The 27527-nt window shown below is 41.3% G+C and overlaps 1 protein-coding gene across 2 annotated transcripts in view; it reads left to right on the top strand.

The window, feature by feature from the left end:
• gabbr2 (gamma-aminobutyric acid (GABA) B receptor, 2) overlaps positions 1-27527 on the top strand; it is a 968870-nt gene that overhangs the window by 546852 nt on the left and 394491 nt on the right. The gene's annotated exons all lie outside the window — the stretch shown is intronic.

The following is a 27527-nucleotide window of genomic DNA, read 5'->3' as shown; positions in this document are numbered from 1 at the left end:
TTCCAACCATCTTTATAGTGCCATGACTGATTGAACTGAAGCAGTCAGTTTGTCACTATTATATTCCAAAGGTATTTAATCAGTATGTATTGATATCTAGCTTAATTGTTTTAATAAATTTGCACATGAACTTGGAAAACTTTGGTCAGATCGTTTTACTTGTATTTATGTATATAGGTACATATTACATGTAATACACACACTCCTGCAGCAAAACCAAGCTCTGCTCCAACCATTTAACAGATACTTCTATTCAACCTACCCTCAATAAAACAAGATCAATGCTGGGAAGCCAAAGGACATGTATAGGGAAAATCGCAGGAAACCTGTCATTTACAGCTTTACACTGGCAATGGAACCCAATAAAATCCATTGTCAAATTCACTTCTTTGAATTAACTGTTTTATTTGAATAAATTCTTAGCATGTCATTAACAGTGCAACATGATTGTCTATTCAGCCAACAATTAGATGTGTCTATTATTACGTTATATAAATTCAAATCAGAATACATAATATGTTTGCAAGAATACAGAATGAGAGGAATTTGGAGCAGAAATGAACTTAATTACTGAATGAACTTAGTTCAAAACATCTTAATTGTACACTTGGATGAATCTGAAAATTCGAAATTATTTTCCTCCATGTACAAAATAAAAAGCAATGCAACTAATACAAGCCAGTGACCACTGCCTGCAAGTGCTTAATTTCTAACAACCAATGGAACCTCTTCAAGACTTGTCCACTAAGCCTTTGTTCATTATTGAAGTTGGTACATGGGTGCGAACAGCACATTATGTCAAAATGAAGAGAACTTAATGGGGTAGAATTAGAACATAGAACATAGAACATTACAGCGCAGTACAGGTCCTTCAGCCCTCGATGTTGTGCCGATCTGTGAAACCAATCTGAAGCCTATCAAACCTATACTATTCCATTTTCGTCCATATGTCTATCAAAATACCATTTAATTGCCCTTAAAGTTGGCAAGTCTACTACTGTTGCAGGCAGTGCATTCCATGCCCCTACTACTCTCTGAGTAAAGAAACTACCTCTGACATCTGTCCAACGTCTATCACCCCTCAATTTAAAGCTAAGTCCCCTCATGCTAGCCTTCACCATCTGAGGAAAAAGGCTTTCACTATCTACCCTATCCAACTCTCTGATTATCTTATATGTCTCAATTAAGTCACCTCAACTTTCTTCTCTCCAACGAAAACAGCCTCAAAACCCTCAGTCTTTCCTCATAAGACCTTCCCTCCACCCTAGGCAGCATCCTAGTAAATCTCCTCTGAACCCTCTCCAAAGCTTCCACATCCTTCCTACAATGCAGTGACCAGGACAGTACACATAACTCCAAGTGCGACCACACCAGAGGTTTGTACAGCTGCAGCATGACCTCATGTTTCCAAGACTCCATCCCTATACCAATAAAAGCTACCACCGTATGCCTTCTTAACAAACCTCTCAACCTGAGTGGCAACTTTCAGGGATCTATATACATGGACATCGAGAGCCCTCTGCTGTTCTACACTATCAAGAATCTTACCATTAGCCCAGTACTCTGCATTCCTGTTGCTCCTTCCAAAGTGAATCACCTCACACTTTTCTGCATTAAGCTCCATTTGCCACCTCTCAGCCCAGCTCTGCAGCTTATCTATGTCCTTCAGTAACCTGCAGCATCCTTCAGCACTATCCACAACTCCACCGACCTTAGTGTCATCTGCAAATTTACTAACCCATCCTTCTAAGCACTTGTCCAGGTCATTTATAAAAATGATAAACAGCAGTGGACCCAAAACAGATCCTTGTGGTACACCACTAGTAACTGAACTCCAGGATGAACATTTCCCATCAACCACCCCCCTTTGACTTCTTACTTCTGATACAAGCCACTAAATCACCCTCAATCCCATACCTCCATATTTTGTGTAATATCAAATGCCTTACTAAAATCTATATTCACCACATCAACTGCTTTACCTCATCCACCTCTTTGGTTACCTTCTCAAAGATCTCAATAAGGTTTGTGAGGCATGACCAACCCTTCACAAAATCATGTTGACTATCCCTAATCAACTTATTGCTTTCTAGATGATTATAAATCATATCTCTTTTAACCCTTTTCAACACTTTACCCACAACCAAAGTAAGGGTCACTGGTCTTTAATTACCAGGGTTGTCTCTAATTCCTTTCTTAAACAAGGGGACAACATTTGCTATCATCGAGTCTTCTGGCACTATTCCTGTAGACAATGATGACATAAAGATCAAAGCCAAAGGCTCGGAAACCTCCTCCCTGGCTTCCCAGAGAATCCTAAGATAAATCCATCCGGCCTAGGAGAATTATCTATTTTTATACTTTCCAGAATTGCTAACACCTCCTCCTCGTGGACCTCAATCCCATCCAGTCTAGTAGCCTGAGTCTCAGTTTTCACCTTGACAACATTGCCTTTTTCTGGTGTGGATACTGACAATAAATATTCATTTGGTGCTTCCCCTATGTCCTCTGACTCCACGCACAGCTTCCACTACTATCTTTGATTGGCTCTAATATTACTCTAGTCATTCTTTTATTTCTGATAAACCTATAAAAAGTCTTTCCTTGATCCTATCTGCCAATGACTTTTCATGTCCCCTCCTGGTCTTCTTAACTCTTTCTTTAGGTCTTTCCTGGTTAATTTGTAACTCTCTACAGCCCTAAGTGAGCCTTCACATCTCATCTTAACATAAGCTACCTTCTTCCTCTTGACAAGAGATTCAACTTCTTAAATGAACCACAGCTCCCTCGCTCAACAAATATCTCCCTGCCTGACAGGTACATACTTATCAAGGACCCACAGTCACTGTTCCTTGAATAAGCTTCACATTTCTCTTGTGCCCATCTCCTTCAGTTTACTTCCCCATCCTATGCATCCCAAATCTTGCCTAATCACATCATAATTGCCTTTCCCCAGCGATAACTCTTGCCTTGTGGTATATACCTATTCATTTCCATCACTAAAGTAAACGTTACCGAATTGTGGTCACTATCAACAAATTGCTCACCTACCTCCAAATCTAACACCTAGCTGGATTCATTACCCAGTATCAAATTTAATATGACCTCGCCACTTGTTGGCCTGTCTACACACTGTGCTAGGAATCCCTCCTACACACATTGGACAAAAACTGACCCATCGAAAGTACTTGAATGATAGTATTCCAAGTCAATGTTTAGAAAGTTAAAGCCTCCATAATAACGAACATGTTGCTACTGCTCCTACCCAGAATTATCTTTGTTATCCTTTCATCTATGTCTCTGGAACTATTCAGAGGATGATAGAAAATTCCCAACAGGGTGACCTCTCCCTTCCTGTTTCAGACCTCAGCCCATACTACCTCAGTAGATGAGTCCTCAAACAACCTTTCTGTCACCCTAATACTGTCCTTGACTAACAATGCCTCCTCCCCCCCCCCCCACAATTTACCATCTTCTCTGTTCTTACTGAAACATCCATTCCTGTCCCTGTTCTACCTATGTCTCCAAAATGGCCACAAAACCCATGCTGCAAGTTCACCCACCTTATTTTAGGTGCTCCTGGCATTGAAGTTGACACACTCCAAACCAACTTCTTGATTGCAGGTGCCCTCATGTGATCTTGAAAACCTATTTCGGACCTCAATAACTTTCAACCTAATGTATACTCGAACTACAATTTGGGTTCCCATCCCCCTGCTAAATTAGTTCAAACCCACCCTGAGAGCATTAGCAAACATCCCCCCCCCCCCCCAGGATATTGGTACTCCTCTGGTTCAGGTGAAGATTATCCTGATTGTGGAGGTCCCATCTACCCTTGAAAGAGCCCCAGTTATCCAAGAATCCAAAGCTCTTCCTCCTGAACCATTCCTCTAGCGACGTGTTCAACTCCTCTCTCTCCTTATTCCTTAACTCGCTAGCACGTGGCATGAGCAACAAACCAGATATAACAACTCGGTTTGTCCTAGCTCCAAGTTTCCACCCTAGCTCCCTAAATTTCTGCCTTAAATCCCTATCTCTCTTCCTATTTATGTTGTTGGTGCCTATGTGAACCAAGATGTGGGGCTGCTCCCCATCCCCCTGCGGAGTGGTCTTAATGGGCCGAATGGCCTTACTTCCGCTCCTATGTCTTATGGTCTTATGGTCTTATGGATCCCGAAAACACGATCAGACATTACGAACCCTGGCACCTGGGATGCAACACATCAACTGTGAGTCTCTCTCATCCCCACAAAACCTCCTCTCTGTCCCCCTATCTATGGACTCCCCAATGACTAATGCTCTGTTCCTCTCTCCTCTTCCCTTCTGAGCAACCATGACAGACTCTGTGCCAGAGACCTGTGCGCCATTGCTTACCCCAGTAGATTGTTCCCCCTCAACAGTATCCAAAACTTGTTGTTGAAGGGAACGGCCACAGGGGTTCCCTACAGTGCCTGCTGGTTCCCTTTCCATTCCCTGATGTAGCCCATCTAATTTCTTCTTGCACCTGAGGTGTGACTACCTCCCTGTAAGTCTTCTCAATAACCCCCTCCACCTCCCGAATGATCAGAAGTTCATCCAGCTCCAGCTTCAGCTCCCTAATGCGATTTTCAAGGAGCTGGATTTGGGTGCACTTCCCACAGATGTAGTCAGCAGGGACACTAGTGGTGACTCTTACCTCCCACATTCTGCAGGAGGAACATTCAACCGCTCTAACTGCCATTCCCACTATTCTAAATTCCCAAAGGGACTCTTGAAAACGAAAACAAAACTCGTCCACTTACCAAACTGGCACACAGATATTTTCTTTTGTTTAGAGGTGAGGATGGGTGGGAGACACTACCCGAGTAGTGTTTCAGGTAAAGCAACCGCCCGAATATAAAGCCTCACTTACCCAGCAGTCCCGTGTCCATTCTTGCTCAACGTGTGCCCCACCTATATACGAGGTAAGTTTTACACTTTAAATTTATCTTCTCGTCAGGCCTCTGATCCTTGCTGTTGCTCCTCCCACTTCAACTGCAGCCAAGAAAATGATGACCGCTGAACCATCGAGGCAAGTTTGTATACCCTAAATTTACCTTCACGTCAGGCCTCTGGTCCCTGCAGTTTCTCCTCCCACTTCAAGTGCTGCTGAAAAACTTAAGGAAGATTACTATCCAAGACAGGTGTTGTGTAAAGTAATGTCCTCAATTTGAGGATTTCCGAACCAAATTGGCAGGTAATGCACAGAAGAACATAAGAAAATGTGCTCAGAAGACCACAACACCAGCCACAGGGTAGAATTCTAGTTGTGAAAGTGGTAAAAAAGTATCATTAGATTAACTGTTGGTAGTGTACATTGGATTAATTTGTTGAGTTCTCCTCAAAGATCTACTGGGCAAACCCCATCCAGCCTTCCCCCCAACATTTACAATTTCTCTCCCTTGACTTCTAATGCACTTGCCTTTAGCTATGCATGGTTCACCAGGGCTTCCATGGTGAGCTGCCTGATTCTCACTGCCTGGCATCCATTTGTTAACTTGGTGAATATTTATCCTTCGCATAGTTAACATAAAGCCATATCATCTGCCCATTTTCTCTTGCCAATTATAGGACTTTGCTGTCTAAAAACTAGAATAATGTTTGCCTATATTTCAAGAGTCAACACTTCAAAAGTACTTCATTGATGGTAATGCATTTCAAGAATGTAATATGAACTATACGGTAAATCCTTTGAATCCATGAAATGACGAATCAAATTCGTTTATCCACACCAAAATATGAATCACAATAAAAATCAAGATCAGCAGGCAGCCGTCACATGTCTGTGATTATTAATCTACTTTTAAATTAGCTCAGCACTTGCAAATTTCATCATTCATAAGGTTTCCCAGGAATGGAACTCAGAGGAATGACTGTAAAATACATTTTTTGTCCACATTGCAATCTTGGTGTGTGTGAAATTCTGGGGAAGAAGCATTCAGAATCAGAACTGCATTTGTATGGATACCTTTATTCACCTTCTAGACTCTTTTTCTATTGGCACATACGTATGGTAGCCTTAAGTGGACAAAATGTATAATACAACTTTCAATGCACTACATCCCTTCCTTTCTTTAAAGAAAAAGACAACTATTCAGAAATGTTCCATTATCCAGGGCAGGTGGGTCCTGAACCTGGGCCTTCTGTTCCAGAGAGAAAGGCATTGTACTATGAAACCCAATCAGTGCCCTTCTTAGTAAATGAGAGGCACAGCATGTTTCAGTAGCTCATTTCCAGAAGTATATACTCTACATAAACTTAAATATAAAACAAACACGAAGTACACTGGAGAAACTCACAGGTCTGGAATCATCTGAAGAAAGAGAAACAGAGTCAACATTTCGAGTTGGGTATGACTCTTCTACAGAGATCGGGAGTTCAGTACTATGAAGTATGCGGCAGAACAAAATCCCACCTGCACCAAAATGATCATTTGTACAATAGACAAATAGCATAGAGGGTTCCCTTCATCATCACATTCAGAGGTGTGACTTAGCTATTTCTCTGAATTCCTGGCCTTCATAGTCTAATAACCTCTTACTTGATTATTCACACAACTAATCTTGAACTTTCTTAGCTTCAAATAATCTCTTCAGGATTCGAACCAAACAGTTGCATCTGCCATTTTCAAACTAAGATGCTGTTACTGAGGTAACCTATTTACAAAATCTCACAAAGTTCTCCTTTCTCCAAGAGAAACTGTTCTTCCATCTGATGTCATTCAGGTCTTCTGAGGACTGAATCAAAAGCTTTCCAATCAATGAGTTTTTTTTAACCTAAACAAAAGTACTCATTTTTTCTGAACCAAAAGCAAGCGAATGCCTTTCAATGTTTGCTCTTTCTGATTTCTTGCATTGTGAGAGTTTTACAAACTCACATTATCACTCCAGAGCAGCCCCCTGAGTCAGCTACTCTTTAACACACACTGCTTTAAAACCAGATCTCCAAAAACTTAGTTAGCAAACCCTCTCATGCACATTTACCCAGCCCCATAAACCACTGGTTCAAGATTCAAATCCTAAAATGATATTGATGTTTATGTAAAAATCACACCTTGCATCACAGCACACATGTTGGTTTCAGCTCAACAAAAGGGCAATGTCTTGATTGATCAGAGTCAATTAACTTGGTGTCAAATTTAGCAAAGCTTGAGAGCTAAGTAAAAAAACAAAAAAAGCCAAAGAACTGCAGATACTAGAAATCAGACACAAAAACAGAAATTGCTGAAAACACTCAGCAGGTCTGGTAGCATCTGTGGAGAGAAAGCAGAGTTAATCTTTCAGATTCACTGATCTTTCTTAAGTTAATATTAAATGGTACATTCTCCAGAATGACACTTCTACTAATCAGAGTCCATTTGTGAACCAATCAGTACTCCCATATGGTCTAAGTGTTGTTTCCCCTTTACTTTAATACTTTTTGCAAATTGGCCTAATAAGTGCAAGATGAGAAACATTGACAAATTGTAGCTTTTTTCAGCGGTAGTCATGTGAATTAACAACCATTGATTTTAAGTAATTAATAATTGTAACATCTCTCTTTCCCCCTTTTTTTTTTCCTTTGTTTGCTCATGTATTGTATGTGTCATAACCAACACCACCAGCTACTTCCCCCAAAAAAAATGTTTCCTGGTTTTGAACACATTATTATGTGCAACACTCCTTGAATCCTAAAGATTTGGTGTGGATCATTTTCAAATTGAACATCAGAAAAAGTTTTTGGGGCGATAAACCACTTTAGCAAAGGGAGAAGAAAGAGAAGAGTAAGAAAAATTGAAACCACCTCTGTTCTGAACAGAAGAGGAGAAACACAAAAGTAAAACTAAAACCATCTCTCCTTTTCATCCATTACATTGTACATGTCACATTTTTCAAGGTATGCACATATTTCTTGACTTCTCCATTAGCCTTGCCACTCCAGTGGGATTTTTTTGATGAGTGAAGCCCAGCTAATTTGCAAATTTACTGAACTAATCACTCTGAATGGGTTACACCGTCCCTTCTCACCATTTCAATCCAGGCAAACATCTCTTCCAACTTTGGGATGACTACTTTTGTTGAATTAGATGTACTATTTCTACTCTTTCCAGATTGTCTGGACTGCTATATGGCTATAGAAATCTTAAGTGAGCAAAATATATAATGCCCACTTGTTATGTAGTTTAAATTTAAAGTCTGTGAGTGAAATCTTACCAGGCTCGAAACAATGAGGGTCGTGGTAAGATGAGGCCCAGAATTGGGAGAGATATTTGATGAGATAGATCCCAATGTTGAGATTATGTTGCCACAACTTGTTCACTTTCTCAAGTGGCATGGTGAGATTCTTGATAAACAGCAGTGAGTTCCCAATTGATTGTTATTATTGCTCCCAATGGGTTGCAATCTTACCAAACTCACCATACAAATTCGTCATTGAGAAAATTTAACATAGAAAGCAAAGTAGGTTTCAACTCCCTGCTGTTCCAAAAGATCTCCACATTGAACACAGGGCATCAACATCTTTGGCATGTTCCATAGGCACAAGCTGTTTGCAATCCAAATTCATAGACATTAGCATCCGAAATTCGACATCCTCAAAGAACCCTCATGGTACATCTCCAACCTACTTCCAGTCTCCTGAATCACAATATAATCATAATTTTGTAGCAGGTTGCTTTGCACCCGGGGAGACACATCCAGCTCTTAGGTTTGACCAGACTGCATCTCCTGGCTCTTCACTCGCTTTCATAGCACTCATTCACTCTGAGCCTAACCGGATACTCAGTTTCCTTGCCTTGCATTGCCTTGCCTTTATGCACACTGCCCCTTTAGTAAGAGATACCAGGCTCATATTACTACCACCTAGTGCAGCCATTTAGTGCAGAAACAAAGTCAGGAATCTTGTCATGGTTGTCAGCAGGCCTTGAGGGATAACCTCCGATATGTGTAACTGAGGGTGGTATGGGGGCTCTGTGATTAGGTGCCTCACAGCACCAGGGACCTGGGTTCGATTCTACTCTCGGTGACTGTCTATGTAGAGTTTGCACATTCTCCCTGTGTCTGTGTGGATTTCCTCCTTGTGCTCCATTTTCCTCCCACAGTCCAAAGGTGTGCAGGTTAGGTGGATTGGCCATGCTATTTTCCCAGAGTGTCCAGGAATGTGCAGACTAGGTGGATTAGCCATGGAGAAATATGCGGTTATAGGAATGGGTTAGGAGTGTTGTCTGGGTAGGATGCTCTTCAGAGCTTTGGTATGGACTCAGTGGGCTGAATGGCCTGCTTCCATACTATAGGGATTCTATGATTCTATTCTATGACATGTCTACGCCCTGCTTAGGATGTCAAATTGAGCATCCATTGTTTATAAAGGGGTGAGGAGTTGAATGATGAGCAGCATACGGACTGTGTTGACTCTTTCTGCCCTATTGTGGGCTGCTTTATTTCTTGAATGAGCAAGAGGCAGGTACTATAGAACATGTTACTGGGTGGCACTGCTAGGATTATTGATGCAATTGGGGAGATTTCCTGAGTGAGTGCATGCAGGATTAATTGTGTCACAATTTGGGCTGGATGAAGGTTATTAGGGAACTAGTCAAAAAGCGTGACACTGGAAAAGCACAGCCAGTCAAGCAGTATCTGAGGAGCAGGAGAGTCGATGTTTTGAGCATAAGCTCTTCATCAGGGAAGTAGTTGTAAACATTAGTGAGAATGGTGCAGCATGAGTCTAGGTGGGAGCTTGTCCAGTAGCAGAGAGAGATTCAGTATGAGGTATCAGAGAGAGGATGATGTCACTTACACTGTGGAGTGGAGAGGGACATTGGCCTTCTTCTCACCATGCTGGGTATTCTCCCAGATGACTGAGACTGCTGTAACTTGGGTGATAACCTTGCAGTAGGCTGGCACTGTTGTGTGTCATGGCCTCCACTGTTGCTCCTGGGTAAAGGGGATATCCTCACTCTGCACTATTCCATTGAGCTGGAGCTCCAGGAATATGCCCAAAAAGTGAGCCACTAATTACCCCCTGTCTGCAAGCTCTGGGACAAACATCAGGGACCGTGCAGAGCAGTTCTGGATTGACGCCATTTGTCCTGGTGGCAATAGCATTTTAAAAATAATGCCTTCAGCAGGAATTCCAGTCAATTTCAAGATCTTCAGTGAGTGAACAGTTATTCCAGGAAAAGCATACGACAAGATGGAGCGAAAAACAGATTTGATTCCCGCCGTGAGAACTCAAATATCGCTGAGTTCCACAAACTTGGTAAGACACAATGAGAAAATTCGCTCAGGGATAGCTTGACAGTGAGAATCATTCTGCTAAAGCTGACATGACCTGCACTTTGCCCAAAAAATATTGTAAGTTTCAGCTCTGTGTGTCTTTACTTAATTAAATGTACCAATTGAGATTATCACTTTATTCAATTAATTATGTGAATTGTGACACAAATCTTCAGTTAATTCAATCCTTCTCCCTTTCAATTCATTAACTCCACATCTTTTCTTTGCTTAATGTTGTTAAGGCTCTTTTACATTATTTAGTTTGTTTCTCCCTGCCATTGCCAACTTTATTAACTTATTTAATGCAGTTCTAAATTGGGTCACCTGAAGGGCATTCATATCATGCATTTATTTCAATTGTTTTAGTAAATTCCATTATTATCTCCAATCTGCTATTGCCTGATTTTGCAGCCCACTTTGTGTATTTGAGTTGTCTTAATTCAAATTCTTTGTCAGGCTGCTTTGCGTCTCGGGTTGTATCTTTCATACATGGCTTCACTTATACCCTTTAACATATATTTTACTTCAACAGTTCACTTGTTTAATTGCCAAATTCTGTACTTGCATTTATTTCAGGATTTTCTGATAAAGTCACAATGAATTCATGATGTTCTCATATTAATTTCATTAAAGTATTCCAATATAATCAATCGTGATTATCACAGAATGGAAGACAACAATTGAAAGTTAATCTCACAGCAGTGCAAAAATCCCAGAATTGTCAAATGAGTATTAATAAAATTTAAATTATTCAGCATTGAGAAGCATGTACCTACTAAAACATTGTCTAACATGTAGCATAGTTCCTATTGCAAAATTGTCATACTTTGATTCACAATCAACATTTTACAAGAGACCTGTTGGTATCCAATACATTTTGCATTTGTTTGTTGAAAAATGATCATTTGTACTAGTTTGCTACTTGGTATCATTAGCTTTTGCCTGACTGTGATAAATCTACACTTGGGACAAGTAAAAATTGATTTTAAACACATCCAAATGACATCTGTGCTAGTTTCAGAGACAGATGCTAGTACCAAAGAGAAAAGTAGGCTAGTAAATTTAATATAAACAAAATACAATTAAGTGTGTAGAAGTTAATGAACTACAAACTGTAATGTTTAACAATAAGACAAATGCAAGCATAAGTCTATGTTGACCTAGGGAGAAAACGCAAGAAGAGTATGTAACAAGAAGTTATTATGTAGAATGTTATGTTAAGAAATTTAGTTTTAAATAGGTTATGGAATCACAATATACAGTCTACATGCTGACATGATTTGCACATGTATGTATATTTTTTTGTAGCATCTACTTCAGCAAGATTCCAACATTACAATGAGAGAAGTGCAATGCTATGAAAAAAAGTTCAATTATGGTCTGGGACAGGTATATGGAAGTTTTCCAAGTTAGACCATTGCTTTCAGTTGGTTATTTTTGCTCATCTATTTGGGAAGTCACTTGTAATATAAATAGGGAGCAAAATATTTAAAAGCATATGTCACTTTTAAAACCATGAGCTGAAAATAATATGAGAGAATTTTGATTGAAAAGTTGTTTATCCTGAAGATTTCTTTCAGGAGAAGTGACATTGTATTGAATGAAAATCTATCAGCCACCTAGTTTGACATTCAATAGCAGAAATAAATTATTACCGAGGCTCCAAAAAATTTACAATTGATCCTTCTTGCATATCTTACCAGTTGCTATCTCGCTAACGAAGAAAGATATTTCTCAAGGAATGCATTGATATGATTTGTATCATATCTCAAATTGGACAAATTAAAGAAAAACTTGCCGAGCTGGATATTGTCCAGTCTCACCTCTATCTCACCTTGTAATTGTCATGAAAAGGCATTAAAACTGCATATGTTTAGCAGTCAGAGCAGTTATTGTTAAATGTTGGATGGAATTCTTAACAACAGAAAAACATCTTTGGAGTCGAAAGTCCACTTGAGCAGTGGGGCCAAACATGTGACATTAGGTCTGCTACCACTGTATATAATATTGGCTACTTCTTTCTAATGACCGAAGTCATTACTAAAGATGAATTTCTAGGATTATAAAAATGTTTACATCATTTGAGCTATGACTTGAGGGTAATGACTAAGCTAATAGATTGTAACTTCACACACCCAAGGCGGAATTTAATTTTTTAGTCTACCGTATATACTCGTGTATAGGTCAATCTCATATAAGTCGACCCCTTATTTTTGGCCAAAACTCTGGTATTTCTCATATACCCCGACCATGTCTTCCCACTGTTGCCTCAGTTTCTTAGAAGTAGGTGTTGCATACAGTGGTGCTCTGAACGCATTGTAAAACTCCCTCAAATGTAATAATGACCACAATTCTTTTTCCTTTGGTTGTTTATTGTCGTATATAGAGATCTGGCTCTTGTATGTCACCTTTTTGGCTCATGCCCTGCATGAATTTCATCCTCTCAAAACAATATCTCATGCACAAGTTGACCCCCTAATTTCAGCTGAATAAAATGGTCTTCGAAACTTGACCTATACACGAGTATATATGATCAGTGTGAAGGTGGGCCTAAAACTGTGACGTTCTTCAACTTGAGGAGGCAGGCAAGTGTTTTTACATGATTGCTTTCTTCACAGCTCATTGCAAATTCAGGCACAAAGAAAGCAAGCAATTTTTTTACGGGGAGGGAAGTAGGAAGCTTTGCCCATCTAGGACTTTCTGGGCTCTGCATTTAAAAGGCAGCTGGACAGCACTTGATTCTCTGCACCCCAAAAGCATCAACTCAACTCAGCAGAGGAATTCTGTCACATAGGAATAGTAACAAGAATGTCAAAGACATCCTGGACAGAAGTGGCATGGGTTAGTATCCGTGGATAGTTACAGTAGGGCAAGAGAATGAATGATCTGCTGTGCTCCACCAGGGTATGCACCACTGTCTACTCAATGTTTCTTGCCCCTATGAGTCATCATTGTTATGTTGCTACTGCTTCGGACTGTCACAAACAAGACTGGGTTTCAGGTATCTCCATCAGGTGCTTCATGGGTATTCAATGTCTGTCACTTCATTGCAGCTATCAATGTAGTACTACTTAGCCACAGTGCTACTACCTTTCACGCACACAACAGTGTTCACACATGAAACACAAAAGGCTCTACAACACTCAACACCTTACACAAAACTATCACTGATCTATCCTCAGAACTAGGAGAACGTAGGATATCTTTTCACCGAAGTTTGTATGAGACAAAGGCATAACCACAAAAGCTTGCTGTGGCATGAGCACCTAACAGGCGCCTCAGGCACACAGATATATAATGTTTTATTGTTTTTCATCAGATATACCTCTTTGATTATACTTTGATAACTCTTAATTCAGAACCCTTTAACACCTAAAGTAACCACAGATATACTATGGTGAGAATGAAACTATTCAGCCCATTGTATCATGTTGTCTCTTCAATTGAGAATCATTACCTACTGTCAATTTCCTGTTTTGTTTTCCCTATGCATACAGGCATACATTGGTCTGGATATTGACATCTCTATCTGTATTTATCAATCTGGGCAACAAACCCATCTACTCATGTGAATATCCCTTAACGCGTCTGTGTTCCTGCCAGAGTAAAATATGCACAATAAGTACAAATAAGCGCAGGGAGGGGACAGTTTGGGGGGAGGTGGGAGGGAGGAATGCCTGACATAAAAACATAAAAAGGTGGAATATTAAAGGAGATTAAGCTATTCATCCCATCAAGCTTGCTTTGCCATTAAATTTGATCAAGGTAGATCATCCAATTCTGTACCCTTTTTCTGCTTTCTGCCCAGACACTTTGATCCATTTAATGCTAAGCATTATATCTATATCTTCCTTGAAAGTCTTCAATGTTTTGACATCAACAGTATACTGTACCAATGAATTATACAGGCTCACCAATTTCTTGGTGAAGAAATTTCTCTTCATCCCAGTCCTAAAAGGCTCACCCCTTATCATTAGTCTGTGACCCCTGGTTCTGGACTCCCTGATCATCAAGAACATCCTTCCTGCACCTATCTGATCAAATCCTGTTAGAATTTTACAGTTTTCTATGAGATCCTTGCTCATTGTTCTTAGCTTGAGTGAATAAAGTCTGACCCAGTTTTTCCCCATACATCCAACCCACCATCCCAGGAATCAATCTGGTAAACCTTTTTGCACTCCCTCAATAGCCAGAACATCCTTCCATAAATAAGGAGACTAAAACTGCATATAATACTCTAGGGTGGTCTTATCAATGCCTTGTACAGTTGCAGCAAGACATCCCGTTCCTGTACTAGAATTCTCTCACTATGAAGGCCAACACACCATTTGTCTTCTGCACCTCTGCTGCACCTGCATGTTTATCTTTAGCGAGTGGTGTACAAGGACACCCAAGCCTCATTACACCATCCACTTCCCCAAGGTATCGCCATACAGATGGTACTTTGCTTGTGTGTTTTTGCTACTAAAGTGGAAAACCTCACATTTATCCACATTCTACTGCAGCTGCCATGTCCTTACCCACTTGACATGTCTGAATTGCATGGAAGCTTTTCTGCATCCTCCTCACATCACACCCTCCCAGCCAGCATTGTGTTTTGGCAAATTTGAGCATATGGCACATAATTTCCTTAACTAAACCATTCCTATATATCGTGAATAGGTGAGGTCTAAGCACTGATCCCTGCAGCATCACACTAGTCATTGCCTGCCACTCACAAAAAGACCCACTTATTTTTACTCTTTTTTTCCTGTTTGCAGACCAGTTCTCTATCTATTTCAGAATACAATCTCCAATGTGGTTTAATTTTACATGCTAATATTTTATGTTGGACCTTATTGAAAGTTTTCTTAAAATCCAAGTTAACCACAACCACTGAATCTCCCTTATCGATTAGTTACGCGCTCAAAGAATTCCAGCAAATGGGTCAAGCATCACTTCCCTCTCACAAGTCCACTTTGACTCTGAGAGATAAGGCTCCTGAGCCCTGCTGAGAGCAAAGGGAACATGCCAGTGTTGAAGGGGAGGTTGGATATCTACAACATCTAGTGAGAAAACCTCCAATCTGCTTCACTCTACTGCAGGTCGAGCACCATCACCTTATTGAAATTTTGGGGAAGAGTGGTGGCCTGTGACTCTAAAAAATCCTAATGATCTACTAGGCAGACTGCAGATCCCACTCCCAAACCAGGAAAAAATAAGGCTCTAGAACCCTGGCCCATCTGTACCAACCCCTTAATGCACACCACTGAGGAGGAACTGTCAGTGATCCCAGACAATGAACTTTCAAGTGCTTCCTCTCCATCTCCACAAGCAGAGACACATACCTCAGTAGATGATCTATCCAGATTGGTTCAGGGTCAGATCTTGGAGTGCACAGCATTGACTGCAAGTAAAGGAGAAAGAAACTGTTGACGTCTCTGACATTTGGAGGACTGCTGGAGATTAGGCCTCTGCTGGGTCCAGTACAAATGATGAGCTTCCAGATTCAGCTATTCATGACTTAACATAGAGTGAAGGAGAGAAGGATCTGGCCAAGTTGTGTCTGCTGTCTTAGATCTGGAATGATGGAATGACTGGCAGCTCCCAGGAAGTGCCAGCCTAGCAGGACAGTGAGAACCTGCCAGGCGCCCACGGGGAATTTCTCTTCATTACTTAAGCCATTGATGGCTGAGTGAGAGCAGGCTGATGGACTTTCACCTCCCTCCAGTGCCTTATCTTTACCTTTCAATGCAGCTAATAGGGACTACAATGCTAGATTGTGTAATCTCTCATTGGAGGCTAACACTTGGAGTCCAGGTATTATCTAATAAATCAATGCTACATGCCTCCAAGGCTAACATTTTCTTAGACCTGTTACACAATACTCTGGATGTAGTCTCACAGCAGGGCTTTGTTTTCCTGAAACATGATTTCTACATTTATGTTCTATTCTTTTTACTTGTGTTATTGATTATTTTCTGTTCCTGCTTATGATAGTTTTGATAAAAAGATAAAGCCGCCATAGTCCTACTGGATCATAGTCATGTTCTCTCATAAGGGAGAGATAATTGATGGTGGTTTAACCTGAGGGTTACCACATCTCAGGCGAGGGAATATCCTTCCTTAGCTGATATGGGAATTGAACCCACATTGTTCGCATCACAAAACAGCCATCCAGCCAACTGAACAAACCATCATCACCACTTCCCCTCCTGACATTTTGATGATGCGCATGTGTGGACATCTCAATTTTCTTTGGACCTACACAGTTTCTTGCATTTGAACTTTTAGAAAATACCATATTCTATCCTTTTTTAGGTTCACTGTAGGGATGTAATATCTATTTTGCCTTTTTACATCATTTAAGAGAAAGTGAGGGCTGCAGATGCTGGAGATCAGAGCTGAAAATGTGTTGCTGGAAAAGCACACTGGAAAAGTCATTCCTGAAGAAGGACTTATGCCCGAAACATCGATTCTCCTGTTCCTTGGATGCTGCCTGACCTGCTGCGCTTTTCCAGCAACACATTTTCAGCTTTTTACATCATTTATCAATATTTCCTTGTGTCTTGACACTTACTTATGGTATATTATACAATATACTTCTTACAATGTCACATTTATTTGGAACATCAGCATATTTAAATATGCAGTGTTCTGGCCAATCTTCTACATCATTAGTGATTGGTTGATGTCTTAACATGGATTCCTGTGGGACATCAAGTGCTGAATTTTAAATTGTAAGATAGAGTGAGCAGGGAAGTGGATGTATTTGAAAATTAGGTTCCCCTGAGGGTGTTTCCTGGATTGTGTTTCCTCAGAATGCAGCACAAATTTTAGAAAGTGGAACTTGCTTGTCTTCATCTCACAGCCCACTATGATCATTTGGGAGCTTGTTGAAGGGCCAGTGAGAGGCTAGGGAGTCAGGAGGTGAATTTTAAGTTCAAAATCAAATCAAAATAGTGAATGGTACCGCACAATGATCAGGATTATTGAAGGAAGTGCAAAGTTACGCCCAAACTGGAAAAAGGTGTATTACCATCGATTTTGTTGCGAGATTAGGCGCAGGATTATCTGGCTGCCATTTGGGTATTCTTTGAGCTTCTGGCACTCCACATTACTGCCTGCACATTTGTGCAAAGCAGCAGCAATTCCTCTTATGTCGGCAACTGCCTTTGATGCTCTTGCTGTAACAGGCTTCTCCGTACAGAGATTAATGCTATTCATTGGACACTGAATGCAGCTCTGGCTCAAATAGGATATCAAGATTGTATTGCATTATACCTGAACCTAATTTGAAAATCAAAACCCTATCATCACATTACATTACCTGTCATTAACCCTATTCTCTCTTTCCTTCCACTCAGCTGATTTCCTAACCAGACCAATGATTTGCCTTCAATGCTAACAGTAACTTTACAAAATGCTTTCTGGAAGTCCAAATAAAGAACAGCTAAAGGTAGTTCCCTGCCCAATACTCATGTCACCTCTTCAAAAAAAATTCAATCAAATTCATTACATGTGACCTACTTCTATAAATAGTTCTGTCTATCTGAGTTGAAAATTTACCAAGGTCCCTATAATTATGCACTAATCATTTCCTGAAAATAGATATTAGGCTAATTAGATCTTTACTTCTATGGTTTCCTTCTTTCACCTTTCATAAATAGTAGAGTGACATACACAATGTTCCAGTCTAAAGAAACAGTTCCCAATTTGAAACACGTTTAGAAGATTATGGTTAGGTTACAGTGTTCTTACCTGCCTCTTTAAAAGTCTTAGAATAGAAACTATCTGGATCTTGAGATTTGATGCTGTTACTCCATTACTACTATCCTGTTTGTGTTAATTTTGCTAAATCTTTGTCTGTGATTCAATAAGTTCCCTCAGAATGTTTGTCACATTGACATCTTCCTCTCGCATATGAAATGTTTGCTGAGCTCAGTGTGGCTGTAACAACACTGTTAAAGCACACCATTAAAAACAACACTATTAGTAAACAGAGCATTCAACTTGATGAATGCTTTTACAATTAAACTCAGTATCCAGCAGCACTTTAACTGCAGTATGAAATGTCTATATGGTTCCCAATAATAATTCAACATCTTCCACACTCCTGAACTTTACCACAAAGAAAGACAAGAATTTCAAGGATCATAAGGCACACCGGCATCTTCAGTTCTCTGGTGGCTTGAACATATCTGTTCCTTTATTGTTTCATTGCTGAGTCATACCATTGGAAGATGATTACCAATGCATCAACTATCTCTACAGTCATTTCCTTCAACACTCTTTGAAAACTTTCTAAGAATTCTGTCTCTACACACATAATTATAGACTTGTAATTTCCAGAGAACAGATATCAGACTAAGTGGTTCTTTAATTCCCTAATGATCCTACAGAAAATACACCTGGGCTTGACATTATGCAAATAAAAACAGACCTTATTTACTGGCCAGTTTTGACTGTGACTATACATATGCAGGAATTTACATTGTTACACATTGGCCTGAATTTCACTGTGATCTTCAGGATCCTAATGTTAGGGCAAAAGGAGACCCTAAGCCTGCAGTTAGTGTTTGTCAAACTGGCTTGGCAACCAGTCTCCCTAATTGTCTGCCATCCATCTACAGACCTTGCCAACTCTGAAACCTCAGCAGCACCATGGCGGAGACAGGCATAGGACTTCAAACCACCAACAGATAAGTCAAAAAAATGATTCAGAGATGAGTTTCAGACAGGAAACCCTCCATGGTAATTGTTGAGGCTATGCAAGGATTCCCATCATTTCCCATGGCACATTCTATGAGCCATGAAGTCTCTACCTCCTACAGCCCATGGGTCTGCTGTAGAGAGAACTGCTCTATTGAGTTGACAGTCTCTCTGCACTGTAGGATTGGGCAAAATGCTAGTGACCCTACTTCTCCTCTGCTACCACCTCCTAGCCCACCACATAAGGGCTAGTAACATTCTGCCCATTGTGTCAAGAAAATGAAAGAATCAAAACATTGCATGAGTAACAATTCAGTGAAATCAGTTCTGCAAGCATTCAGCTATTATTGCAAACATATGCTTCTGATGCAGCATCATATTCTTATAAAGTAACATTTCTTCACAAATCTAATTTGAACATCCAGCATCAAACAGCACGGGTTTTGATAGCAATGATAAATACTATCAATGGGCTAATTCCCAGGGAGAACTGTGAATGTTGAATTCCCACTGACAGGCATTCCATAAGTGGATAACCAAGTCATGATTTCCATCATATGTCCGAGGAGCAGGAAAATCGACATTTCAGCAGGGCTCCTGCCCAAAACGTCGATTTTTCTGCTCCTCAGATGCTGCCTGACCTGCTGTGCTTTTCCAGCACCACTCTAATCTTGACTCTGATCTCCGACATCTGCAGTCCACACCTTCGCCCACTTCCATCATATAGGAATATTAGGCTGCCGGAGTTATTTTGAAACAAAAACAAACTGCTGCCAATACTCAGCAGGCCAGAGGGAATTAATGGTTTTAGTCAATGAAGACCTTTCATCAGAACAGGTCAAGAGTTATTCTAAATATGGGTCTATGTTGCATTCTTTTATTCATTAATGGGATATGATGTTGCTAGCGTTTACTGCTCATCTCTAGCTGCCATTGAGAAGATGATAGTGAGCTGCCTTCTTGAACCACTGCAGTCTATTTGGTGTGATACCGCCAAAATGCTGTTCGGAAGGAAGTTTAAGGATTTTGACCCAGTGACAGTGATGGAAAGGTGATATATTTTCAAGTCCGGATGGTGAATAGTTTGGAAGGGAATCTGCGATTTGAATTGTTCTCATGTATCTGCTGCTGTTTTCGTTTTGGATGCAAGTGGTCGTGGGTTCAGAAGGTGCTGTCCAAGGACATTATAAAATGGTTATAATTAAAACTAAGAAGTCAAACTTTTTTTTGTGGTGTGAAGTCTGTTGAACATACCACAATAATATATTTGCAGTTGCGTTGTATCTGTAGTTATTTTCAGTTGAAGTATTTATCATGGTACACATGTTTTAAAGGAAAAGCGATAAATCAAAATGCCTGAAAGACATACAGACAGTTCTGTAATTGAGTTAGATGGTATCAGTCTATTCAAACTCAAGTAAAGGAAGGAGATGCAGTGAATCTACCGATAAAGGCCAACCATCAACGTTTTAAGCTGACAGTCAGCTTTATAGCCCATGTGTCAACCTGTCAGGATTTCATAAGATAAATTAGCTTCCTTGAATTGAGATTTGAGGTTACCAATCATTCAGATCAGTTGGAGGATAGTAGTGCTTGCTGTCATGTTAAACAGAATGACTGCCTATTTTAAATGACTTAATACCTCTGTTAACAGACTGTCATACAAATGTGTAAAGTAATCGCTATTATCCTGAACTATTATTTCTAGTTCCATGTTTTAACATTTTAAAAACAGAAAATTCTAGACACTCAGCAGGGTGATTGACATCTAGCAGCTGCAATTCAGGTTATTATCTCAGTATGAATCTTGATCGTATAGAAGTTCTGAGGTTTCCTTTCAATAATATTGATCACAGTTCTTACTCTGAATCTACTTAAATTTAAATGTTTTAACTCAGCAAGCTAAACTGCATTTGTCTGAAGAGAGAAAAGCAAAATTAATGCTTTGGTCCTGTGAACTTCCATTAGAACTGGGGACATTTAGAGATTAAGTAAGTTTTGAGGAAGGAATGAATGGGGCAAGGTCAAAATGATAATCTGTGATACAGTGGCAAACAAGAGAGAATGGAAGACTAAGAAGATAGTCCTCCAGGACTTTCCAGGTTCAAAGGGAATACAGATGGAACCAAGCACTAAACTATGGGCTGAATGCTCTCCTGTTTTGGCTTAGAGTCATTTTTATTGCGTTTCTCTCTACCAGCCTCAATGAGTTTACTCAAGTGATCGCCCCAAGTTTGCTTCATTATTTAGGCGAAAGTGCGGACTGCAGATGCTGGAGATCAGAGTCAAGATTAAAGTGTGCTGGAAAAGCACAGCTGGTCAGGCAGCATCCGAGGAGCAGGAAAATCGACGTTTCAGGCGGGAGACCTTCCTGATCAAGGGCTCCTGCCTGAAACCTCGATTCTCCTACTCATCGGATGCTGCCTGACCTGCTGTGCTTTTCCAGCACCGCTCTAATCTTGCCTCATTATTTACCTACCCAGCCCCTGCGGTCCTCCTCTGATCCAATGGTAGCCTGATTGTCCCACAATCCATAAGTTCTCATCACTGCATGCGATGTTATCCTGGTAGCCTTGGCATTGATGCCATAGTAAAAGGCTATTGGACACCCATTTAAGCAGTGGCCATCTGGAACTGCTGTCCACACAAGGGGAAGTTGACATCCCATTTTACGGAGAGGGATTTATGTAGATTCTGCTGGATAGGATGGTGCAAAGAAGAGAAGCTCCCTTCTCTCTGGACCAGTAGAGGAGGCTATGGCACTAAATCCTGCCAGTCTCTATTTGCTGCTGCACATCTATGAAGGCCTCAGTTGCTGTCACCATGGGGCCCTCTCCTGTCTGTGCTGGATATGTACCTGGTCTCGAGCAGTCAATCATGTGCCAGGGACCAGGGGTATTTCCCTGGAGGGAAGTGGAGGAGGGCAACACCATTGGGAGCCCATTGCTTCAGGCCTGACTGCCTCCAAGCCTGTTTATGTTGGTGACTGGTGTGGAAACCTAGGCCCAGCATTCTGCTGGATTTATGCACTGAGCTGCACTCCATTTCTCCAGCCAAGACGACAGGGGGATGAGGAATCTTGACCCCACATCAGATCCCTCCTCTTCAGAAGGAGACAGGGCAATGCCAGGAGGCGGAACAACTCACAGAAGCTCCCCTGCCCACCTCTGCCTTGCCCCACCTCCCTCCCATGAATCCTCTTTGGACACTTCAATATGTTTCTCCCTCCACTCTGCCTGCCAACCCCAGCCATGGAGAGTGACCTATCTCTGGGCAGGACACACTCAACATATCTGAACCCTTCACACAGAAATGTGTCCCCAGGGTTGCTTGACCAAACTTTCATGGCCATTGGGCTTCATTGTAGAGCCGAATCCTTCTACTGGTGTGTGGAACCTGGGAATGCACTGAGGTGGACTAGAGGGAAATGAAAACTACGACCTTCTGAGGACACACAGGAAGCAAGGCTGAGACCTCACTGTAAATAAGGTTCTGAGACCTCATTTGTAAATATACGTTCACCTTTCATTAATCCTTAAGGTGTAGAGTTCACTAATCCTTAAGGCGGCATGATATTCAATGGTTCCAGGATATGAAGTGAGTAGCTCCTGCACCACGTTCTGGCAGTGGGTCAATCACAGGTTGCTGCTACTTTAGCAGCTCCACTCCAGCGTTCCAGGTAGACAAACATTGCTACTGCATCACAGGCATTTAGAGGGATTCATTTGATATTTTGCATGATATGGTCAGGAAAGCTTGGAGCAAGGAGTTGGACTGCATGCTGTAGGTTAATGCCTCGAGTTCACAAGGAATGTACGAGTTACTGATGTGCTTCAGCGTGACCGTATCGGTGTCTGTGGAATGCTGTTGCTCTTTGAAACACCTCACCTTGCTCGAACTTTAATCCCCAGAATGTAACTCTTACATTGCCCACTCCTAGTGCAGTCACAGCTGTTTTATCTCCACTGTGCACTTGTTACTTACAGCATGAAGGAAAGCAACCGTGATCCCCCCGCAGATAGTCAGCTTCAAGCTCTGCCCCTCCATCTTGGTGAACCACCAAACATAAACTTCCCGACTTCATGTCTCTCCCTGCCAACCCTGTAAAGGTGCTATGGCTTTCAAGAAGTTATTTCATCCTGTTTTCTTTTGGAGCAGCTGTAAGCAGAGGTATTGAGCCAGCTACCGATAACCATTTAAGTAAACAACTTGTGCGGTCTTGGGTGTTTATTATTAAAGTTGGAACAATGGAAGCAGCCTGGGTCTGGCCAGCTCTCACAGATCAGGCGTTCGGGTTTTTGGTTGGGTTTCAGTTTAGCTTTCGGCAGAAGCTATTGGACTCTAAAAAGAGTTGGAAACTTCAGTGAATGCCCCCTAGATGCTATGCTCTCTGAAGTTTCTCTTGATGTTTTTTCTCCCTCTGGATTAGAGAACTGCATGTGAGAATCTGTGTCTGAATTTTCCTTTTTTGCCAAGGGGTATGTTTATGGGATGTTACTACAATGGAACAGTTAATTAGTAATAGTTACTGTATCTATTATTCCATTAAGTTTCCAATAGAGTTAAGTTAATCTAAATTTCTCTTTCTTTGGTTGTATGTTAACCATAGTGTTTAAATAAATTGTGTTTTGCTTCATATCGAATAGTTTGACCAGTCGCATTGCATCGGGAACAGACACTTTACATTTGTTTGTAAAATAAGAAAACATTAGGGTCTAGGCTACCTTCTTAAAATAATTTGACGATGCCCGATCTGGTCCATAACAATTCCATAGGCTTTAAACTTTGCAAATTCCAACACAACCTGTCTGAGTCACCATCTGACCAGTTTACGACCACCCCCTCAGCCTGAGGCATATCAAGTAAACATGCCAACATGCCAGATCTGGTGGGTTTGTGTCCCCTCATAGAAGCCAGAGAGATACTGACAGTCAATAGCATCCCACCCTGGATAGCTCTTTTCCCTCCCATGCCATATTGTTCCCTTCCACTTCTTAAATGAAGTTTTAATCCCCTCTGCATCGCAGCAGTCTGACTCGAATCCCCACAATTGAGTTCTCCAGTCTCCTCTCTGGAGAAATGGTCTTGATAACTCCCCCTTGACTCTTACTGGATGGACTCTTAGGACTGAACATAGCTACCCTCTTGAGCGAGTTAGCTGGACAGCTCCAAACCCTGAGTGGCCAGACCCCTGTCTATTACCAGTACAAAACTTTACCTGTCTTCCTGTGACTCCTTGGACAGGTTGAATTGGAATTATAGGACTGACCGTGGCTCATTCCCCAGACTGCAGAGATACTGAAACACTAATGATGACTGCCCTCACCAGCCATGTGACCATGCCCAAGCCCCTGGACTGATCACAAACACTGCCCGAGACTTACTGTGCCAGGACAGAATGGTGGTTCGGTGGTTAGCACTATGCCTCACAGCATCAGGGACCCAGGTTCAATTCCAGCCTTGGGTGACTGTTCGTGTGGAGTTAGCATGATCCCCCTGCATCTGTGTGGGTTTCCTTCAGGTGCTCCGGTTTCCTCCCACAGTCCAAAGATGTGTAGGTTAGGTGGACTGGCCATGTTAAATTTCCCATAGTGTCCAGGAGTATGCAGTCTAAGTGGATCAGCTATGGGAGATACAGGGTTACAGGGATAGGGATGGTCTTCAGAGAGTTGGTGTAGATTTGATCGGCTGAATGGGCTGCGTTTGCAATGCAGTGACTCTATGATTCTATGATCTTATGATTGAGAACTATTTCCCCTTAGAATTTGAGAGATGACCATTTGGTTGAAGCACGTGCAGTGCATTTGGGACATACACATCTGGCACATGAAGTAGGTGTGAGATTGACATGAGACTGTGTCGTTCACCCCTTTGATAGATGACTGCTGAGCAGCTTGACAAGATGACTTGCTTCATGTTTGTACAAAACAACAAAGCTAAGGGGAAGCTCTGTGAGCCTTTATGGTGCAATTGAGGGGCAAAGTGCAAAAACACAAGGCAAATCAATGTATGCATTCTGTGACCATCAGGTAAGTATGGTGAATGAATAGCAACAGAGCAAGCATCCCCAGGATACAGCCTGGTTTGGGCCATGAGCTGTGTGTGTCCCTGTGTGCAAAGTGTCCTTGTAGCTCTTATCTAATGAGAGGCGCTGGTGCACTTCAAAGTAGATAATTTAAAGTGGATCAGACGTGTGCCACGATGGTGGAGAGAAGCTGGACAATATAAAATATGAACATCCATAGACATGGGGTGTGTGCAGCTGCTGTCTGAAGAGTGTGCCCTGAGATGTTGGTGAATGGAAGTCCAGATGACAAAATAGCAAGATGGAGTCACCAGGTAGCTGCTCAGACTTTAATGCCAGTTTCTATCCAGTGGATAGGAGAATGTGAGAGTGAGTATTAATGAGATGAGATTCGATAGTAATGAGGTTGATATAAGTGGTAATCCTTGCCAATAGACCTCATGCCCTTCACTAGCAAGAATCTTATCTCATTTTCTAGGTCAGGTTGGTCATGGTGTTGAGAAAGGCCTTATTGAATACCTGATGTGATTTTGCCAAGTTTCTTGCCATTGTCCACATTCTTCAGGATTTGGGAAGAGTCCATCCAAAGAAAGAAAACGTTAACCTGGAGCAGGTGTGCTGCTAGCTGAACGAAAAAAGATATGAAGCAAGTAAAGAAAAAGAAAATATAATGAGGGACCAAGATTATGGTCTGAAATTATTGATGTCAGTATTGAGTCTAGAAGGCTGTATGTACCTAATTGGAAAATGTCTGTGAAGCCCATGTTGAGCCTCACTGAAATAGCAGCTGGCCATAGACAGAGATGGCAAATTGAGAGAAAGGTGCAGAACAGGTAGCTCAGGGACAGATATGTTGCAGACAAGACAGAAGTCTTTTGCAAAATGATTACCCAATTTGAGTCTTGTCTCCCCAGTGTACTGGAAAACAGAGTTGAGACCAAGATCAGATCCATTATGGTCTATTGCTGTTAATATTTCCATAGCAACATGATCAGCTGATGGTGTAGCCTTTTCTCAAAGCCAGCATGCATTTGGTTGCCTGCCCCGTTTTGTGCAGGTGGCCACTGTTTTTATTGAGGTTGACATGAGCTCAAAAGCCTGAGATGACATGGCACTCTGGTGGAGAGGAGCTGCTGTGAACTCTCTACATTCAAGTGCAGGGCTGTCGGAGTGCAGACAGCATTTCAGACACTTTCTGCTGCTATTGCAGCACGGTCCTCCTTCACAGATGGCACCAATTCAGCAGTGATATGCAGCTGAGCAGTTAGGAGATAGTGAGGACTGCAGATGCTGGAGAGTCAGAATTGATGAAAATGTGGCACTGGAGAAAGCACAGCAGGTCAGGCAGTATCCGAGAAGCAGAAGAGTTGACATTTCGGGAAAGGATCCTTCATCAGGACAGTTCAGGGAACATCTCTGGTCCGTACACACTAACCAACTCCACCTTCTGGTTGCCAACCATTTTCACTCCCCCCTCCTACACCCTCGATAACACGTTTACTCTGGGCCTCCTCCACTGACTAAACAAGACCACCTGCAAACTGGAGGAGAAACACTTCATCGTCCATCTCGGGGAGCCTATAATCACACAGCCATAGCATTGAATTCACCAGTTTCCAATCTCCTCATCCGCCCCATCCCAAATCCAGCCCTCCGACTCAGCACCACACTCTTGACCTGACCTATCACTGTCAACTTCTACCTGCATCCACCTATCACCATCCCATCCACCATTCAGCTTGTAAAGTTATACTAAATTTCATACACCTGTTCATTTTCATATTTTCACATGTAAAATGCCGATAATTTCAAAGATCAATTATACTTGGAAGTACGAAATTCTGTACATCTCATAATGCAAATAATGACTCCAATTAGACAAAAATCAAAATAATTTTATTGAATATTCCTCCAGGGATCTTCAGACACTAAACTTCATACCTTCAAACTCACAACGCCGCTTTAAGTCCAGTATAGCTTTGAGTTATATGTTTGAGTACATTGGTTGTTCTCCACTCCAAAAAGAACTGTTGGATATTGGATGCACTGTTAATTAAGACAAACCATATTCTTCTGCACTTTAAGTCCCATGGTTGAATTATTAGTCTTGAGTGAGCGTGCAGAGTCGGGTTATTTCCCAGCACTATAAACCCAACAAGAAGAAAATTACCCTGAAGTTGATATTATCATCCCAGGTTGGCCTCTAGGGTTAAGACTGGGTGACCCCAGAATATATGGAGGCTCCTATGGAATGGTAGAAGACCTGTCTTGTCTGTGTTGACATTTTGAGTGTCAGACCCATACAAAAACAAATGTTCAAATTGATAGATCCACTTCAAAATGTCTGTAACCACTTGGAGTTGTCAATAAAAATGTGAATGACAAACACTCTACTATGGCATTGGAAGGTTGTGAAATCAGTCATGTAGTGCTTTTCCAGTTTTTGTACACCTCAGGCGTATGCCAACAGACAGATCAGAGCAAGCCATGATCTATTTAAATGTTCCGAACAGGTTTATAATTAATTAAAGGCAAGTGTT

The sequence above is a fragment of the Chiloscyllium plagiosum genome, chromosome 5 (assembly GCF_004010195.1).
Source record: "Chiloscyllium plagiosum isolate BGI_BamShark_2017 chromosome 5, ASM401019v2, whole genome shotgun sequence".
NCBI classification, from domain to species: Eukaryota; Metazoa; Chordata; class Chondrichthyes; order Orectolobiformes; family Hemiscylliidae; genus Chiloscyllium; species Chiloscyllium plagiosum.
The sequence above is the reverse complement of the archived record's forward strand: the minus strand, read 5'-3'. Positions and strand labels throughout refer to the sequence as shown.